Here is a 19991-nt window from a genome sequence, read left to right on the forward strand (position 1 = left end):
CATTCTGTTCCAAATCATTTCTCATATGGGACTTGATTTTATAACAACAACCATCAAAACCCAGCTTTGCTAAGATATGATTTCATGAATAAGAAGTTACTGGTAAAACTGAAATAAAATGAAAACAAAGATGAATTTCAAACATTTGAGAATATCATCAATAAGAATGTAGCATGATCTAATAATGGAATTGTGTATTACCTTGCCTTCTGTGCAATGCCTGATAGATGTAGAGCATCACTATGTTTCCCTTAAAAGGTCAAGAATTATAGGATTAGATGGTATCAATTGGATAGATTGAGAAATGGGCAAAAAGTAGTTAGCATCATTCTGGTAAAATTATCACTAGTGGAGTACCTCTACTGATCTCTTTTGCCAAAATGTTTAACATTTTGTTCAATGACTTCGATAAAAGTTCACATAATACACTCCTCAGATTTGCAGATGATACAAAGTTAAGAGGGATAACCAATAGACTGACCAATAGAGTGAGGATCCGAAAGGATCTTGATAGGCTAATGCTGTGGGCTGTTTCTAAAAAAACAAAACTCAGTAAGTAAATAAGTCTTGCCTACAGGTATAAAAATCAGCTTCACAAATAGAATATGGGGAGACAAGGATAAAGAAGCAGCCTCTTTCAAAAGTATCTAAAGCTTTCAGTGAACTGTAACCTTATTTGTCATTAGACATTTGAGTTGACAGCCAAAAAAGTCAATGCAATCTTGGGCTGAATTAGGAGAAACATAATTTCCAGGAACATGGAAGTGATAATCCCACTGTACGTTCCCTTTTTTCATATCACTGGAGTGTGTCCAAAGATCAGTTAGGAAAAAGGTTTTAAGTCTATGCCATATGAGGACTGGTTAAAGGAAATAGATATGTTCAGCATAGAGAAAAAGAGACTAGGGGAGGGAGGAGGACCTTAATAGTTGTGTTCATGTATTTGGAAGGCTTGGGAAGGGAATAAGTTTTAGACTTTTTGGTCTCCAAGAGCAGAAACAGGAGCAAAGCTTGAAGCTAAACTATCATAACAGGAGCAAAGAAGTCAATTTTGGCATGATGATGTCAGAAAAAATTTCCTAACAACCAATGCTGCCCATACCTCTGGAGTTGGTAGGTTACTTCTCCTTGGAAGTTTTTAAATAGAGACTTGGTGATTCTTTGTGCATAAGCTGGACCAGATGGCCACTGAGATCCATTCTAATTTTTAAATTCTATAATTGTCTATCTCTAAATCATTGTGCGGAGCACTTTGCGACAGAATATTAGAGGTATAGGATGTTAGAGACTGTCTAGTACACTTTTTCATTATACAAATGTTGGAATAGAACCCTAGAGCAATTAAGTGACTTACCCATCATCACACATAGTAGCCGTCCTAGGACTAGAATTTTATTCCAGATTCAATGACCTTTCAATTACAGAATCAAGAAAGGTCTTAGGTTATTGAGTCTAACTTATTAACATAGGGGTGGTAATGTTCCTGACTGGTCTCAGTCACGTTTGGCTTTTAGTGATCACATTTGGTATTTTCTTGGCAAAAATAATGGAATTGTTTGCCATTTCCTTCTTCAGCTTATTTTACAGATGAGGAAACTCAGACCAACAGTATTAATGGACTTGCCCAAAGTCACACAGCTAATAGGTGCCTGAGGTCTGATTTGAATTCAGGTTTTCCTGACTCTGGGTCCAATGCTCTATCCACTGTGCCACCTAGCTGCCCTATAACCACAGTAAGGATCTTTTTCACAATGCCTAAGACACAACTGAGAGCCTCACATATCCCAAAGTAACCTCTTCCATTTGGAGATAGCTATAAATATTGTAAATATTTTCCTTATGTTTCTCTCATATTTCCTTGAAATTTACCTCCTTTCAACTTTTATCTATTATTCCGAGCTTTGTCCTTTAGGGTTAAGGAAAATAAACTTAATCCCTTTTCTGCATGGTGGTCTTTCAAATATATATTGTCTACTCCTCTGTTCCTCCTTCCCCCACCCTGCTTCCACCATGTTGTCCTTTCTTAAAGCTAAACATTTCCAATTCCTTCAACTGATGTAGTACCTAAGCGGACATCAAGCAGACATTGTGAACACTAAATTTCTCTATATGCCTTTAGTCTAGTATCAAACTACACGCATGCACAGTATTATTAGGATATTTACCTAGTTATGACAAGTAAGCATAAGTTGGAATGAATAATATGGGTTATTAAATAGGACTAGAGAGAAAAAGCCATAAATTCCCAGAAAACAGTGACCTGTGATAATGAAAATAAGGTGCATCATCACACATTGTATATATTTATGAACTATTAGACTCCAACCAGGAGTTTAGATTTGACAATTTCCTTCCACCTGTGCTAATTACTTTTAACACTGGCCAAAGAGGGGATGTGTAGGTGATGGATGCTCAAAGCACTTAAAATAACTTCCTCTTCATAGTCTCTTTTTCAGGATCAAAAATTGTAAAAAGAATTATTCATTATGATTTTTCCCAACTATCTTCCTCTTTAGCTTAGTCTTCCCTCATCTTTGCCCTCCTTGCCTCATTTCTTTGCTTGGGGGCAGACAGCAGTAATTGAAGGTACCAATTATGGTGAGACACCTTTGAGAAGACACATAGCCAACTCTATCATAAGACAGAATATTATTTTAAATCCCATCATTTTTTTTGCATTTTCTATGCAGAGCAGTTACATACTGACAGTATTTTTCTTCCTCCAAATGAAATACATATAATAATACAATGTATTATATAATAGAATATATAATTATGTCATAATACTATATATAATTAATATGATGTATTATATAAGTACAATACAATATATAATATACTGTGATAATACAATATCAGGAAGGATATTGATAAATTGGAAAGAATCGAGAGGCAAACCACCTGGAAAGCAAAGGGCTGAGATCATACTGTAAGAAGATAGTTGAAAGAACTGAGGGAATTTAGCAAACACAAAGGGAGAAAATAGGGGGAGGGAATAAAATATGATAGTTATTTTAAAATATTTGAATGGCTGTTCATAGCCGACGGATTTTAATTATTTTGCTTGCTCCCAGAGGTCAAAGCTAGAATTACAGCTGAGTCCCAATTAGTGTGAATAATGAATCCTCTGCAGTACTTGAATGTATTCAGACATTCAGACACTATTGGAAGTTGTAATTATGTAAAATGTGGTAATTAGTTCCAGTCCAATGGAAATTTGCTATATGAATTCAAATAATGTGACTGCTTCAGGGAGAAATCTATTGTTTGCACAAATTGGGACGTAGGTATAATTGGTGGGAGAAGAAAATGTAGGTGTGATGTCAGTAAAAACTTCCTAACAATTAGAATTATCCCAAAATAGACCTCGCTTTTTCTTGAGATGGTAAGTATTCTCTCGTTTCAGATGTTCAAGTAAAAGCCTAGCTATTAATTTTCCAGGTATGTTGTAGAGGGGATCCTTGTTCAGGTATGAGTTTGACTGTATGGACACTACGGTCTCTCCCAAATCTGGGATTCTGAGAAAGAATGGCTGTGGGAAAGGGAGCCACAGTGTCTTTCAAGGGGACAGCAGGGTCTAGTTTGAAATAATGACCACAGCTGCTGCTGCCTAATGGGCCTGCCATTGTTCAGAGCCAGGCCCCTTTGGCTTGTGAAGCATTGTGTTACCATTCAGCCCTGTCTTGGCTGCTTTACTAAACATGTAGCCCAATAGGAATAATATTAAAAAACATTCACTGAGTGTGCTAAATGCTTTACACAATCCAATATGCTGTTTGCAGTTTATAAATTAAGCCACATAGGAGAATGTATTCCATTTATTTCTTGAGCCATTTGATGAGTCAAATCCAACTAGAAGGCTCTAGGAAGGGGATGGCTAGCAATTTACACTCTTAAATTTCACTTTTCCTTGATTTTCTGATCTTATTGTAAAAATTGTTTACAAATATTCACCTTTTTGCACCAAAATTTTAAGTAGTTTATTTAGTTGAAGAGAAAACTGGAGTATAAATGAATTTGAGAATTGGAAACACCTCGATGACTATCCAGCCCAACAAATATTTGAAAATATTCTGACTACAGCATAGCTGACAAGAGTCATAGTGTTTGCATGAAGATCTCTAGTAAGGAGGATACTACCCCCTCCTAAGGCAATTTGTTCCATTTATAGAAAGTTCTTTCTTTTTTAATTAAAATTTTTATTTTTAGATCCAAATTCTCTATATCCCTCTTGCCCCTCCTCCAGTCACTAAGAAGGCAAGCAATACAATTCCTATTATATGTGTGAAGTCATGCAAAATGTATTTCCATGTTAGCCATGTTGAAAAAAAAACAGCAAGGAAAATAAAGTGGAAAAAATAAGCTTTAATATGAATTCAGAATGTATCCGTTTTTTCTTTGGAGATGGATAGCATTTTTCTTCAGGCATCCTTTATAGGGAATTCTGATAGTTGGGAAGTTTTTCTTGCCCTCAAACTTAAACCTATTTCTTTGTATCTTCTATTCACTGTGTCTGGTCTGGAGCCAACCAGAGCCTGTCTAATTCTTCTCCTTTACATGACATGAAGACAATGATTTTGTTCTTCCTCTCACGAGTCTTCCCTTCTCTAAGTTAAACATTTCCAGTTCATAACATTTTCCTTTATAAACATACATTCAAGTAGCAGATAAGACTGAATTGAAAGTCAGGAGATTATGACATTTAGAGTATCCATGGGCAAATCATTTAACCTCAATGTGCCTTAAACAACTGACTCCCTAGGATTAATCTCTTACTCACAGAGGCTGTAATCTGCCTTGATAGAGGGAGCTACCACACTGGACACTACATACACTGAAGACCACAGTATAATGTTTGAGTATTCAGGAGGAAGAAGAAGTATAATCTTTGATTAAAATAAAGAAATAAAACTATATATCAGTTATATCAGAATAAACATTGAATTTTTTCTGGTGCCATAGTTTTGTCATCTTATTTGTTCAACAAAGAAATTGGTCCAGGAAATTAAAAATGAATTGATCATTTGAAACTTATTTCAAGTTATGAAAAGATCTTGGCTGATAGAATAAGAGAATGAGTAGCAAGTCCTATTTCCCCTCACCTCCATGAAGATGTGCATCCTATACTTGCAATGAAAAATTCAGAGACTTTAGTTTTTCCCCAAGACTTTTTTTTTTGAAAATTTTATTTAATTAGTCAATTTAGAACATTTTTCCTTGGTTACAAGAATCATATTCTTTCCTTCTCCCCCTCCCCCTGGTCTGTAGCCAACTCTCAATTCCACTGGGTTTTACATGTGTCAGTGATCAAGGCCTATTTCCATATTATTGATAATTGCATTAGGGTTATCATTTAGAGTCTACATCCCCAATCATATCCCTCTCGACCCATGTAATCAAGCAGTTGTTTTTCTTTGGTGTTTCTACTCCCACGGTTTTTCCTCTGAATGTGAATAGTGTTCTTTCTCATAGATTCCTCCAAATTGTTCAGGATCACTGCATTGCCACTAAAGGAGAAGCCCATTGCATTAGATTGTACCACAGTGTATCAGTCTCTGTGCACAATGTTCTCCTGGTTCTGCTCCTCTCACTCTGCATCACTTTCTGGAGGTTGTTCCAATCTCCATGGAATTCCTCCACTTTATTATTCATTTTAGCTCAATAGTATTCCATCACCAACAGATACCACAATTCATCCAGCCATTCCCCAATTAAAGGCCATTCCCTCATTTTCCAATTTTTGGCCATCACAAAGAGTGCAGCTATGAATATTCTTGTACAAGTCTTTTTCCTTAATATCTCTTTGGGGTACAAACCCAGCAGTGCTATGGCTGGATCAAAGGGCAGACAGTCTTTTATCACCCTTTGGGCATAGTTCCAAATTGCCCTCCAGAATGGCTGGATCAATTCACAACTCCACCACCAATGCATTAATGTCCTAACTTTGCCACATCCCCTCCAGCATTCATTACTTTCCAATGCTAGCCAATCTGCTAGGTGTGAGGTGATACCTCAGAGTTGTTTTGATTTGCATCTCTCTGATTATAAGAGATTTAGAGCACTTTTTCATGTGCTTATTAATAGTTTTTATTTCTTTATATGAAAATTGCCTATTCATGTCTCTTGCCCATTTATCAATTGGAGAATGGCTTGATTTTTCGTACAATTGATTTAGCTCTTCATAAATTTGAGTAATTAGACCTTTGTCAGAGGTTTTTGTTATGAAGATTGTTTCCCAATTGTTTGCTTCCCTTCTGATTTTGGTTATATTGGTTTTGTTTGTACAAAACCTTTTTAATTTAGTGTAATCAAATTTATTTTACATTTTGTGATTTTTTTCTAACTCTTGCTTGGTTTTAAAGTCTTTCCCTTCCCAAAGGTCTGACATGTATATTATTCTGTGTTCACCTAATTTACTTATAGTTTCCTTCTTTATATTTAAGTCATTCACCCATTCTGAGTTTATCTTGGTGTAGGGTGTGAGGTGTTCATCCATACCTAATTTCTCCCATACTGCCTTCCAATTTTCCCATTAGTTTTTCATCATATAGTAGATTTTTGTCCCCAAAGCTGGGATCTTTGGGTTTTTCATAGACTGTCTTGCTGACATCACTTACCCGAAGTCTATTCCACTGATTCTCCTTTCTGTCTCTTAGTCAATACCATATTGTTTGGTGATCACTGCTTTATAGTATAGTTTGAGATCTGGTATTGCTAAGTCTACTTCCTTCACATTTTTTCATCATTTCCCTAGATAGTCTTGATATTTTGTCCTTCCAAATGAACTTTGTTATGATTTTTTTATAATTCAGTAAAAAAATTTTTGGTAGTTCAATGAGTATGGCACTAAATAAGTAAGTTAGTTTGGGTAGGATTGTCATTTTCATTATCTTAGCTCATCCTATCTATGAGTAATTAAAGTTTTTCCAATTATTTAGATCTAGTTTTATTTGTATTGAGAGTGTTTTGTAGTTGTGTTCATATAGCTCCTGTGTTTGTCTTGGCAGATTGATGCCCAAGTATTTTATATTGTCTAGGGTGATCTTAAATAGAATTTCTTTCTATTTTTTGCTGCTGAGATGTGTTGGAAATATATAGAAATGCTGATGACTTACAGGTTTATTTTGTATACTGCAACTTTGCTAAAGTTGTTGATTATTTCAATTAACTTTTTAATTGATACTCTAGGATTCTTTAAGTAAACCATCATATCTCTTCATTGCCTATTTTAATACTTTCAATTTCTTTTTCTTCTCTAATTGCTACAGCTAGTATTTCTAGTATAATGTTAAATAATAGAAGTGAGAATGGGCATCCTCGTTTCACTCCTGATTTTATTGGGAAGGGTTCTAGTTTGTCCCCATTGCAGATGATGTTTGCTGATGGTTTTAGATCTATACTGTTTATTATTTTTAGGAAAGGCCCTTCTATTTCTATACTTTTTAGTGTTTTCAATAGGAATGAGTATTGTATTTTGTTAAAGGCTTTTTATGTATCTATTGAGATAATCATGTGATTTTTGTTGGTTTTCTTGTTGATATGGTCAATTATGTGCATGGCTTTCCTAATATTGAACCATCCTTGCATTCCTTGTATAAATCCTACCTGATCCTAATAAATAACCCTTGTAATCACTTGCTGGAGTCTTTGCTAGTATTCTATTCCCTCTAAGTATACTTCTTCTAGCTACCCAAGTGATAATAACATTTTTTAAGAGTTACCAATATCCTCTTTTCTTGTAGGGATACCAATCATTTTAACTTATTAGGTCTCTTTTAAAAAGTTGTTTTTTCCCCTTTCTTAATTACCTTTTGGTGATTCTATTGAGTTCTATGTTTGGGCATCAAATTTTCTGTTCAAGTCCAGTCTTTTCTTTATTAATGGTTGAAAGTCTTCTATTTTATTAAATGACCATACTTTCCCCTGCAAGAATATAGTCAGTTTTGCTGGGTAGTTGATTCTTCTTTGTATACCTAGTTCTCTTGCTTTCTGGAATATCATATTCTATGCTTTTTGGCCCTTCAATGTAGATGCAGGAAGAACCTGTGCTATTCTCACTGTGGTTCCATGGTATCTGAATGACTTCTTATTAGCGACTTGTAATATTTTTTCCTTGGTCTGGAAGTTCTTCAATTTGGCTATGACATTTCTGGGTGTTGTCAGTTGAGGATTAAGTATGGGAGGTGATCTGTGGATTTTTTCAATCCCCACTTTTCCCTCTTGCTCTAGAATGTTGGGGCAATTTTATTGGATAATTTCCTGTAGAATGATGTCCATGCTTTTTCTTTTGTCATGATCTTCCAGTAGACCAATAATTCTTAAGTTGTCTCTCCTGGACCTGTTTTCAAAATCTTCTGTTTTGTGAATGAAGTGTTTCATATTTTCCTCAATTTTTTTTTATTCTTTTGGTTTTGTTTTATAGTTTCCTGTTGTCTTGTGAAGTTGTTTGCTTCTAGTTGTTGGATTCTAGTTTTTAAAGACTGAATTTCATCCCTGGCTTTTTGGTCATCCTTCTCCTTCTGGTATGATTTTCTTTGGAGGTCATCTTTCATCTTCTTTGTCTCATCTTTCATCTCTTCCTCATTTTCAAGCTGCTTAATTTTGACTTTCAAGACACTATATTATATTACCAGATGATTTATTTTGCTTTTTAAGTTTTTTTTTCCCAGTTGTCTTTAGACTCTCTTAATTTTTTTCTTGTATTGTATTTTGAGTTCTTCCAAAGTGTATGTCCAATTTGCTGTAGTTTCTGTGTTTTTGCTTGGTGTTCCTTGATCTTTCTCTGTTCCATTTGCTCTTTGTTCATTGCCTGGGTAGAAGCTGTTGATTGTAATTTCTTTTTCTTTTTCTGTTGTTTACTCATATTTCCCTCTTCTTTTCCCCCTTTAGTTGCCTGTAGTCTTGCTCCTTTCATTATATGCTGGATCTGTGGGTTTGGCTTGTTATTTCCTGAAGGGGGTTCTTCTCTGTTCTGACGATTGGTCAGGTTAGTCAAATCTTCCCCAGCTGTCAGCAGAAGCTGAAAAGGAGTTGATTTTCCCCACCCTTTTCTCAAGGTTGTTGCCTTTAGTTTGTTGCAGTTTTTGTCCTTTGATCTTAGTCAGTAAGGCTCTCAGATCAGTCTGTGGGGGAGGGGTGTTGGAGATTGAGCTTCCCTGCCCTCTGAAGGCTTCTTATCTGTCCTACTGATGAGAATGAGCCAGGGTGGCGGAGTTGATCTGCAGAGCTGGATGTGCCCTGAGGCCAAAACCTCCAGAAGAGAGGGGAAAGATGGAGCATCTTGGCTGGGCTCCAGCTTCCTATACACCACCTATGTTCTACTCCCTGAGTTTGGCACAGCTTTGCCAGCAAGGTACTCCCTCTAGACTAGTGCCTTTGCCTTTCCAGAGATTCCAGCCACTGCTGGTGGCTCAGTACTGTAGGTGTTGGAGGGATCCTCGAAACTTCCTTCTTCCTTCCCCTTAAACTGCCATGTTCTAGAATTCAGGCTTTTGGGAGCATGCTTTTTAAGTTGGGTCCAGGAGGAGGGCTCCCTAGCTCTGTCCTGTTGTCAGATTTGGTTCTTAGTCCTCTTGAAGTCTTGTGTTTTTGATTGGTGGGGAAGGGTTTACAGAGGTCTGAACTGTTGCTATCTCTAAGCCACCATGTTGACTCTGCCTCCTTGCAGTTTTACTTCCCCCAAGACATTTTTTAGAGGCAACAGAGAAAACTTAAGTATTACTAAACTTGATGGTCAGCTTTATCTATTGGCTTTGAATGACTTGATTTAATTCAGAAAATATGAAATAAGTACCTTCAGTATATTTGTATTATATGTTTATATATACATACATATATAAAAGATACTTACATATATATACATATGCATTTGTTGTTGTTGTTTAATCATTTCAGTCATGTTTGTCTCTTTTTGTTCCTATTTGGGGTTTTCTTGGCAAAGGTCCTGGAGTTTGTCATTTCCTTCTCCAGCTCATTTTACAGATAAGGAAACTGAAGCCAACAAGGTTAAGGAATTTTCCCAAAGGCATACAGTCTCATAGCTACTGTCTAAAACCAGATTTGAACTCATGATTTTCTAACTTCAGTCCCAGCATACTATTGTGCCAACCAGCAGTGCACTCTCTCTCTCTGTGCATCTCCCTTTTAAAAATATATAATATAATTTCACTATTATTATATATTATTATTTATATTATTTTATCATATATTTCATTATATATTTTTATCTATTTTTAAAGATGTATGGTCATCTATCTTCTTTTAAAATATGTATTATTTATTATTTGGATAGAATACATATTCAATGTATACATAATATAAAATATATAATATTTATTGGTGTATATAATATAAAATAACACATATAATAAATATTAATTACTTATAATTTATTATGTTAACATATATTAAAAAGGGAGGGAGAGACAGCATACATCTTTTAAAAAACAAACAGACTTTATGGAGCAACTGGGTGGCTCAGTGGATGGAGATCCAGGCCTAGAGATGGGAGGTCCTAGGTTCACATCTAGCCTTAGACACTTCCTAGCTGTGTGACTCAGGGCAAGTCACTTAACCCCCATTGCCTAACCCTCATCACTCTTCTGCCTTGGAACCAATTCACAGTATTGATTCTAAAGGTAAGGGTTAGAAAAACTATTTTTAATTAAAAATTAAAAAAAAAACTTTAAAAATTCAGCATCTAGAATAATTCTTTCTTTGTGGTAGGCATTAATTAAATTGAATTAAATCAGCTTTTCCCAAAAATCGCATGCACTGTTGCCACCATTAAGAAGAGCCAAAATGATGGGCAACAGGTTCTAAAGGCAATTCTGAATAAGCTCCTAAACTCAAAATTTCCAAAAGAGCAGCCTACATTCATTAGTGCTAAAAGCAACTTGTGCAGAAGATGTGAATTCCAAGTCTTCTCTTTCTATTGCCAGGTGAGTTGGAGCCAGGATGAGGCCAGCTTTGGCACTCTTTGCCCCTGTAGTTTGCTTAGCCTGTCACTGAAATAAATTATGTGAGTACAGCGTGGTATCATCTGCCAGTTTGGAAGGTCAACATACATGAAAGCAAGCCTGCGGGCATAAAACAGACTCTTACCCGAGAGATGGGCCTCTTTGTGAACTCTGTTATGCTATATCATTCATGGAAAACAGGTGGGTGATCTGGGCACCAGTTGTTTGTGTGTTTGTTTTTTTTTTCCATCAGTATAACTTGGAGAGTAATTCTAAAAAAATGGGCACTACCTTTAACAACAGTGGATCCCCGTTAGAGATGTTAAAATATGATCTCGATGGATATTTGCAACACATCATCTTATCTCCTATGTGGACGTCTGCAAATACAAACATAGAGAACTAATACCATAAATGACAATTTCCTGTTTCTAATTAGGATGGGGATACCCAACACTTCTGGGTTGGACAGCTTGCTGTCACTTGTTTTTATAATATATAGCATTAAAAGCATTTTTAAACTATAATAGATTTACTTTTTCCAATCTTTCAGACAGCTATGATTTACTCAAAATGGGTTTCCTTTTCAACAGTGCAGATCATCATCTCTATAGTATATGATCTTTTAAAATCTCTAGGGTCAAAAAAGTCATTATCCTATGACCATCATCCTATGGTGAGGAGTCTTCACTGAACTGATCTCAGTTGGTCCTCATTATCAGTAATACTTAAGAAGGCAAAACCTACCAGTTTGATCTCTTTTGGCATGAGCTTCAAGAATCCAGGATTGCCTCCATGCCATGATGAAGTATGGGAGCAGGATTTGAGTTTTCCTTGAACCTTCTTTGGAGAATTTCATAGTAACATTCAGGATAATCAGATATCCCCAAGACTATCACATAATCAGGATTTGAAATCACAGAATCTCAAGTCAAATGAAACCTGGGGTCGTCTGGTCTAATCCATAACTGAACAGAACAATATCTCTGGCAAGTAACCATTCAGATTCTACTTAAAGACGCCCATTGGTAGAAAACATACTGCTTTCCAAGGCAACCATTCTGCTTTGGAAGGCTGTACAGTGTTTTTGCTTACATTTGCTTAAAATTCTCTTTGATCTGTACTGGCATCTGGTTTCTTGCTCACTTTGGCTAATTTTGCTCTGGCCCCTTTACTGGCCCTTCTAACCTGCATAAATGGATAACAAGAGTAATAAAAAAAAAATAAAGATTCATAAATTGTTAGAGCTGGAATGGGCCTTAGATATCATATGACTTATTTCATACTAAGCTGTTTCTGTGAACTTCTATCCTTCCATTCCTTGTCCCACTTTAGCATTTGCTTCACTCTGAATCTCCTCATTTCTTTTTTTTTTTTTAAAGCAAGGGTGCAGGGGGCAGCTGAGTAGCTCAGTGGATTGAGTGCCAGGTCCTAGGTTCAAACCTGACCTCAGACAGAGAGGGAGGGGGGAAGAGAGAGAAAGAGAGAGAGAGAGAGAAAGAGAGAGAGAGAGACAGAGAGAGAGACACACACACAGAGAGAGAGACAGACAGACAGACAGACAGACAGAGAGAGCAATGAAGAAAGAAAAGAAGCAAGGAAGGAAGGAAGGAAGGAAGGAAGGAAGGAAGGAAGGAAGGAAGGAAGGAAGGAAGGAAGGAAGGAAGGAAGGAAGGAAGGAAGGAAGGAAGAGTACTAGTGCTTTACATTTGACTCCTTAGAGCAAGAAAGACCAATGATAATTACCTTGGATTCTTACCTTTTCTCTTTAACACAGCCTTCTATCTTGGGATATGCTTTTTATTTGTCAGTCACTTTCACATGGTTGTAGAGTGCTCCTGTTTCAAGTATTAAAGTAAAGCCAGAACTAAAATGCCAAGGCTTTGTAATTTTAAAGAAAAACTGACTCCTAATTGGTAGGGAAGCAGTCTTGCCTCAGATTGGAGTATTGATTGGACACTGATTGCAGCTAAAGATCTCAAACTGTACTATCTTCCCTTTACTCCCTCTTCATGAACACATCTAGGTTTATTCTCCTATCTCTGAAGTAGAAAAACATTGAGAAGTTTTATTTGAGTCTATGGACAATTTTCAAAAATTTCTGGCTATGGTTTTATTGGTAGAAAACTTATACTGAGGAAATTCCCAGGACCTCCCAACCCTAGGCTTGACTCTCAATCCTCTCAGCTGCTCCTCAGCTACTTTTTAATGTGTTACCTTCCCCAGTTAGATCGTAAACTCCTCAAGGAGGTGGGGGGGGCTGTCTTTTGCCTTTCTTAGTATCCCCAGAATTTAGCACAGAGCCTGGTACATAGAAGGTACTTAATGAACATTTATCCACTGAATGACTCATGCTTCCAACTTTGGTGTCAACCCTCCTTAGTCTAATTCACCCTATAAACAGTTGTAAAACCTTATTCCATCTCTATTCACAGAGTTGATAGCAAACCTAAATCAAGAAAGATTGACAGATATAGACCAGAAGGTATACAAAGTCAATAAGATCCACTACTGGGAGCAAGTTATTTCAGTTTAACCAAGAATCTTAGGGCTCACTTAGGAGAAATTCCTCCCCATTTCTAGTGTAATTAGCTAGACATGGGACACAATCAAGGTCTTCTTGGCACTTGTACTTTTATATGTAATATATATGCATGAGTATGGATGTGTATATTATTGTATATATACATATGCACATATGTATATACATATTTATTCATATATAAATTGGCTTCCTTATTGATGGGGAATATATTAGGATGAATATATATATAAATATTTTATATATAATATAATATATAACTAATGCATATTTATACATAATATAACTATATGGATTAATATTTATGTATTATTCTTTGTATGGAATCCCCCCCCCAGTGTGAAAACCACACCTACTGTTTCCAATTAGCAACCAGTCTATAATTGGTTTATGATTTTAGAAAGTTTTCTGGGGCACTAAGTAGTTAAGTATGATCACATCACCACTATGTAGCAGAAGTACTACTGGATCACACATCTTTCTGATCTCAAGACCAGGATTTTTTCAACTCTGCTAAGCTATCTATCCATGGATTCCCTGTATGATTCTGTAAAGTATCTTTAAAAAATAACTAGCATAAAGCTTCACAGTTATCCCTATTAAATTTCATCTCATTGTATTTGACCTAATGAAAAGATCTGACCTGTAAAGATCTTTCTGTTTCTTGACTCTTTTGTCCACTGTGTTAACTAACCTCCCAGCTCTGGGTCATGTGGAAGTGTAATCATAATTATGCCATTGGTTGTTCATTTGTGTCCAACTCTTTGTGATGCCATTTGGGGTTTTCTTGGCAAAGATACTGGAGTGGTTTGCCATTTCCTTTTCCAGCTCATTTTACAGACAATAGGGTCAAGGGACTTGCCCAGAGTCACATAGCTAGTAAGAGTCTGAGGCCAGATTTGAAATCAGGTCATCTTGAATCCATGTCTAGCACTGCTTACTGATAAAAACCTTTAAAAAACTCATGGTCAAGCACAGATCCACTGGGAAACAGATCTAAGGGACAATCCACTCAAACAACTCTGAATCCACTGATTTCACTATCCCATCTTCCCAATTTTTTTCACAAGAATAACATGAGATAATAGCACAAATGTAATCTATATAAAATTATTTGCCACCTCTGGAAAGGGAGATGGGAGGAAGGGAGAAAATTTGGAATGCAAAATATCAGAATAAAACAAATGGTAAATATTGTTTCCACATGTAATTGGGGGAAATGCAATAAAATATTACTGGGAAATTCCAAAAAGGGTAGCATGAGAGACTTTATCAAATGCTTTGATAAAATCTAGATAGATTGCATTTGCACCATTCCTTTAACCTCTGAGTCTAATATCCTTGTCCAAAACCAAAATGAGGTAAGTCTGACAACTGTCCTTGTTGATGCCATGATGGTTCTTTATCACTCCTTTTATTTGCTATATATTCACAAATTCTCCTTTTACTAATAGCAATCAGGACTGCATCTGAAATTTCACTGATATAGACAATACCCATGTGAATTCAATTGCACCTTCTCCGGAACTTTCCTAGAGCACTGAGAGTGCTTTTATTAAGTGTCATCCAAATGTTCAAACATTCAAGGTCAGTTATCTACTATGCCACATTGTCTCCCATTAACAATATGCTCCAAAAGCTTTACTGGGACTAAACTTAAGTTCATTAGCTCATAACTTGTAAATTTTATTCTCTTCCACTTTTTGAAAAGCAAGATGCTATTTTCCCCCTTCCAATCCTGAAGTACTTGTTTCAATCTCCACACTAATTCAAATCTTACTTAAAGTTGCTCCATAGTCACATCTATCTAGGATGTAAGTCATCTAGGGCAGATGGCACAAATACGTCAAGAGCAATTAGACACTCTTTTACAATCCTTTTACTTATCTTCTAGAGTAACACCCTATTTGCCATTTTTGTTCCAGATTTTTTAAATTTAAAAACTTTTTCTAATTTTGTTATCATTGTCCCAAACAAATGGGACAGTTCTCTCTTTTGCCCTTCTCTTTCCTATCCCCACATGACTTTTTATACAAGGTATTCTAAAAGTCTTACTGTACTTGTCAGCTTTAATAACTAGACATTTTTGGAATATTCTCCATATACAGCTAACATAACAAAATATAAATTTATATACATATTATGAATATCCTTTTTGGCTCTCCTTAGCCTGTCTCACCAACCACACCTTAATCTAAACTTCGGCTATGATCTGAGCAATGTGAAAGCATTAAAAACTGGGAGGCATCAGGAAATACTTTTGTAGTAGCTGAGTTAAGCTTTTAAGGAAATAGCAAACCTAAGAGGTAGAGTTGGAAATGGAGAATCTTCTAGGCAGAGAAGACAGCCTGTGCAAAGACTTGGAGCTAGGGTACCATGTTAGGTTCCCCAATTGACTAGTCTGGTTAGAATTTAAGTGTATGAAGAAGAGCGATGTAATATTGTTTTGGAAAGGAAGGCGGTAGTGAGATTGTAGAGCCCTTTAAGCATCAGATTGACATTTTATTTTACCCTAGAGGTAATAGAGAGGCACTGAAGATCTTTTCATAGGGGAGTGACATGTTAGGGCCTGTGCTTTTAGGAAGATACTTGGCAGTTGTGGAAAGGGAGGAGTCCAGATAAGTAGGTTCTTAACTAGGAAAGTAGCTGTGTGATGGGGAATGGGTATAAGTGGAGAGGTGTGAAAAAAAATCTTGGAATAAAAAAAAGACCTAGCAACTGATTGGATATAGGGGATAAAGGAGAAGATGATTCTATAGTTAGAAGCCAACCTAATCTTCTAATCCTTCTAGATGGTGGTACCTCCAACAGGAAAAATTAATTAAAAAAAATTTCCCCTCCAATCTCCCCTAGAAGTGAGGTAATAGGATATTGGTTGTACATATACTTTCCTATCATACATATTGCCCTGTTCATCATGTTGCAAAATAAGACATGTATTGCTTACCCTAGAGAAAAATCCATTGAGTTTTTGAGGAGTAGTGGCTTTAGTGGGGAAGATAATATGTTCTTTTTTTTTTCTTTTTTGGGCCATTTGAGCTGCCATCTAAGTAGAAGTTGTTCAGCAGGAAGTTGTTACTGAGACTGGATGAGAGTTAAAAGAGATTAATGAATGATTTTGGGAGTCATCTGTGTGGTGATAATAAGTTAATCCATGAGATGAGATAATCAAGAAAGATAAGGAGAGGACCTGGTAAGAGGAGACTAGAGAGAACAGTATCAGGAAAACCCATGGAAGAAAGAGTAATCAAGTAGTTAAAAATTCCAATAGCTGTAGGTAGACCAAATAGAACAATCCTGAAAAGAGATCACTGAAATTCACAGTTGTCAAATCATTGGTAATCATGGAAAGAAGAAATTTTGATTCACTGGTGGACACAATGCAAAGGGTTGAGAAGTGAATGGGAGATAAGAATAAAGAAGCAAAGAATACATGTGACTTTCAGAGTTCGGTTTAGAAAGGGAAGAATGATAAAGATGATAATTTCAGAGAGGAGCAGGATAAAACCATAGTTTGTTGTTGCTTTGAGAACGGACAGGGAAGGAGAGAATGGATTAGGAGAGACTGAAGGTAATCAGACTCCTTGAGGTTGCAGGAGGGAGTAGAATGAAAGAGAGACAAGGGAAAAGAGGTTGACTTTGGAAAGGAGAAAGGAGAAAGAAATCTTCCTCAGAAACTGGCACCAAGGAAGCAAAAATAGGAGATTTTGTAAAGAGGTTCTGAGTTATGGAGTAGTAAAAGAAAGAGAGCTCATTGGAGATGGCTCTTATTTTTTTCAGTAAAATCATTTATATAGGCTTTGATTATACTACTCCTTGTTGTATTTACCTTTCATGATGTGTTTGAATAGCCCTAAAACAATTTATTTCTCCATTCTTTCACTTATTCATTCAATAAATGTATATGTAAGACAAGCTTAGTGTCAAAGTTTCTGTAATTTCTTATAGAGGAGAAAGAAACAAGTTTTTTCTTGCTTATATTGTCCATGTTTTCCTCATATAGTTCCTGTAATTCTTTCCTTTGATAAGAAAGCCCTCAAGGCAATTTGGAAGTATGCCCAAAGGGCACTAAAAGACTGTCTGCCCTCTGATCTAGCCATAGCACTGCTGGGTTTGTACCCCAAAAAGACAATAAGTAAAAAGACTTGTACAAGAATATTCATAGCTGCACTCTTTGTGGTGGCAAAAAATTGGAAAATGAGAGGATGCCCTCCAATTGAGGAATGGCTGAACAAATTGTGGTATATGTTGGTGATGGAATACTATTGTGCTCAAAGGAATAATAAAGTGGAGGAATTCCATGGGAAAAGGAACAACCTCCAGGAATTGATGCAGAGTGAGAGGAGCAGAACCAGGAGAACATTGTACACAGAGACTGATACACTGTGGTACAATTGAACATAATGGACTTTTCCGTTAGTGTCAATGCAATGTCCCTGAACAACCTGGAAGGATCTATGAGAAAGAACACTATCACATTCAGAGGAAAAACTGTGGGAGTAGAAACACAGAAGAAAAACAAATGCTTGGTTACATGGGTCGAGGGGATATGGCTGAGTATGCAGACTCTAAATGAACATCCTAATGCAAATACCAACAACATGAAAATAGGTTCTAATCAAGGACATGTGTAATACCCAATGAAATTGCATGTCTTCGGCTGCAGGATGGAGGAGGGGGGAGCGAGGGAAATAATGTGATTCTTGTAATCAAGGAGTAATGTTCTAAATTGACTAAATGAATTAATTTTTAAAAAAAGAAAGCCCTCAAGAGAAAAACAAAAACAAAAACAACCTGTTGTTACTTTTTACAAGTTAAAGGATTTGTTACTTTACAGTGGAATAATACATTTAAAATAATTTTCAGTTTTATTTAAGTCTATTTTCTATCTCATTTTCTGTATAAACACCACTACCAAGTAAACATATACCACACCCATAATCACACCCCAACTCCACACAAAGAGTAAACCTTCCCTTACAACCAAAAAATGAGGTAAGGAAAACATGCTGAAACAGCAACCATGTCTGACATGCAATATCACTTGTGCACAATCTCCATCTCTATAATTAGGTAAAGTAAAATGATACATTTCCTCTTCTCTTTTATGAGTTCAAGACCATTCATTAAAATTATGTAGCAGAATGCTACATTTTAAAAATCATCTCCTAATTTTATTTATCAATTATTTTTTCATTTTCACTTTTATTGAAATATTTACATTTTTCAGAGATTTTGTAGTTGGGGTTTTTGATTCATTGCTTTTCTGTTTTTGTTTTTTGTGGGGTCTTTTTGTGTTGTTTTTTTTTGGAGTTTCATACCCAATTTGTTTCATATTCTTTCTCTCATGTTGATAAAAGTGCTTAGACACAAAAATTTCACCCTAATAGTTTCTTTGGCTGCATTTCAAAAAGTTTGGCTTATCATTTCACTGTCAGAATTTCTTTGATGAAAATATCTCTTGTTTCTATGTTCTCTGACCCACATTTTTTTTATTATATCATTTAGACTCCATTTAAATTTGAAGATTTTTTTAGATAACCTTTCTTTTTTATGCTTGTTGCTTTGTAATGGATATGCTTAAAATTTCTACTCTTTTATATTTGCTAATGAGATTTTTATGCCCTAAGACAAGGTCAGTATTTCTGGTGGGGTTATGCATAAATATAGGTATATTTATTTTCTCTTTAGTAGATTACTAAATCCAGTGGATTAGATCTGTGGAGATTGATCATATCTAACTTTTTCTAAAATTTTTATTCTAGACCTTCATTTCTTTTTTTTTTCTCAAGCCATTACTTTCTGTCTTGGAATCATTATTGTATTGGTTCTAAGGCAGAAGAGTGGTAAGGGCTAGACAATGGCAGTTAAGTGACTTGCCCAGGATCACATAGCTGGGAAGTATCTGAGGCCAGATTTGAATTTCCCATCTCTAAGTCTAGTTCTCAGTCCACTGAGCCACTCAGCTGCCCCCATTTATTTCTTTTTTATTTTTTATGTTAGACTTGTCTAGATCCGAAAGAGGGATATTGACATCCTTACCAATCATAGTTTTTGGTCTATTTCAACTCACATATATATATTGCTTCATATAGGTTTATTATGAATTGCATATTGAATTTTGCTCTCTAATTCATTCTGATACTATCCTTCATTTTATGGGTGAATTCATTCCATTTAGATGATTATTGTGTTTTCTCTCCATCATTTTCTTTTATAGTTTTTCCCATCTCACTATTTTAAAAAGTGTTATCAAAACAAAAAGAAAATTACCAGCATTAGTAAGTCATAATTAAAATGGTCTAATCTTACTTTACTGTCTTTCTTCTCTTCACCCTAGCTTGGATGCCAATCATAGTTTCTTACTTTTTGTTTCTCATTCTTATGACTATTCGCATGAAAACTCAGATTTATCTCTTTTTTAGATCCTTAGAGGATTCTTTTATGAGAGAGCTGGAATTGTTTAGGTCCTCTGATGTCATTATCTTAAC

The 19991-nt window shown here is 35.8% G+C and overlaps 1 protein-coding gene across 1 annotated transcript in view; it reads left to right on the forward strand.

Moving 5' to 3' along the window:
• NDP (norrin cystine knot growth factor NDP) overlaps positions 1 to 19991 on the forward strand; it is a 61789-nt gene that overhangs the window by 17046 nt on the left and 24752 nt on the right. The window lies entirely within an intron of this gene.

Source organism: Monodelphis domestica, chromosome 4, assembly GCF_027887165.1.
Source record: "Monodelphis domestica isolate mMonDom1 chromosome 4, mMonDom1.pri, whole genome shotgun sequence".
Taxonomy (NCBI): Eukaryota; Metazoa; Chordata; class Mammalia; order Didelphimorphia; family Didelphidae; genus Monodelphis; species Monodelphis domestica.